The following is a 1,653-nucleotide window of genomic DNA, read 5'->3' on the forward strand; positions in this document are numbered from 1 at the left end:
AAAAAATTTTGGTCAAAAAAATTTTGGTCAAAAAAATTTTGGCCCAAAAAATTTTGACCCAAAAAATTTTGGTCCAAAAAAATTTGGTCAAAACATTTTTGACCCAAAAAATTTTGGTCAAAAAAATTTTGACCCAAAAAATTTTTGTCAAAAAAATTTTGGTCCAAAAAATTTTGGCACAAAAATTTTTAATCAAAAAAATTTTGACCTAAAAAATTTTGGCCCAAAAAATTTTGACCCAAAAAATTTTGGTCAAAAAAATTTTGACCCAAAAAAATTTTGACCCAAAAAATTTTGGTAAAAAAAATTTTGGTCTAAAAAAATTTGGTCAAAAAAATTTTGACCCAAAAAATTTTGGTCAAAAAATTTTGGCACAAAAAGTTTTGACTCAAAAAAATTTGGTCAAAAAAATTTTGGCCCAAAAAATTTTGACCCAAAAAATTTTGGCCCAAAAAAATTTTGGCCCAAAAAAATTTTGACCGAAAAAATTTTGGTCAAAAAAATTTTGATAAAAAAATTTTGGAAAAAAATTTTGGTCAAAAAAATTTTGGCCCAAAAAAATTTTGACCCAAAAAATTTTTGTCAAAAAAATTTTGACCCAAAAAATTTTGGCCCAAAAAATTTTTGACCCAAAAAATTTTGGTCAAAAAAATTTTGACCCAAAAATTTTGTCAAAAAAATTTTGATCCAAAAAATTTTGGCACAAAAATTTTTAATCAAAAAAATTTTGACCCAAAAAATTTTGGTCAAAAAAATTTTGACCCAAAAAAATTTTGACCCAAAAAATTTTGACCCAAAAAATTTTTGTCAAAAAAATTTTGGTCCAAAAAATTTTGGCACAAAAATTTTGACCCAAAAAAATTTTGACCCAAAAAATTTTGGTAAAAAAAATTTTGGTCTAAATAAATTTGGTCAAAAAAATTTTGACCCAAAAAATTTTGGCACAAAAATTTTTAATCAAAAAAATTTTGACCCAAAAAATTTTGGCCCAAAAAATTTTGACCCAAAAAATTTTGGTCAAAAAAATTTTGACCCAAAAAAATTTTGACCCAAAAAATTTTGGTAAAAAAAATTTTGACCCAAAAATTTTGGCCCAAAAAATTTTTGACCCAAAAAATTTTGGTCAAAAAAATTTTGACCCAAAAAATTTTTGTCAAAAAAATTTTGGTCCAAAAAATTTTGGCACAAAAATTTTTAATCAAAAAAATTTTGACCCAAAAAATTTTGGTCAAAAAAATTTTGACCCAAAAAAATTTTGTCAAAAAAATTTTGACCCAAAAAATTTTGGCACAAAAATTTTTAATCAAAAAAATTTTGACCCAAAAAATTTTGGCCCAAAAAATTTTGACCCAAAAAATTTTGGTCAAAAAAATTTTGACCCAAAAAATTTTGACCCAAAAAATTTTGGTAAAAAAAATTTTGGTCTAAAAAAATTTGGTCAAAAAAATTTTGACCCAAAAAATTTTGGTCGAAAAATTTTGGCACAAAAAGTTTTGACTCAAAAAAATTTTGGTCAAAAAAAATTTGGTCAAAAAAATTTTGGCCCAAAAAATTTTGACCCAAAAAATTGGGTCAAAATTTTGAAAAAAAAATTTTTGGTCAAAAAAAATGTTGACCCAAAAAATTTTGACCCAAAAAATTTTGGTCAAAAAA

Source organism: Ctenocephalides felis, unplaced genomic scaffold, assembly GCF_003426905.1.
Source record: "Ctenocephalides felis isolate EL2017-DRISC unplaced genomic scaffold, ASM342690v1 CF-g0.4_SCAFFOLD_01886, whole genome shotgun sequence".
In the NCBI taxonomy this organism is placed as follows: domain Eukaryota; kingdom Metazoa; phylum Arthropoda; class Insecta; order Siphonaptera; family Pulicidae; genus Ctenocephalides; species Ctenocephalides felis.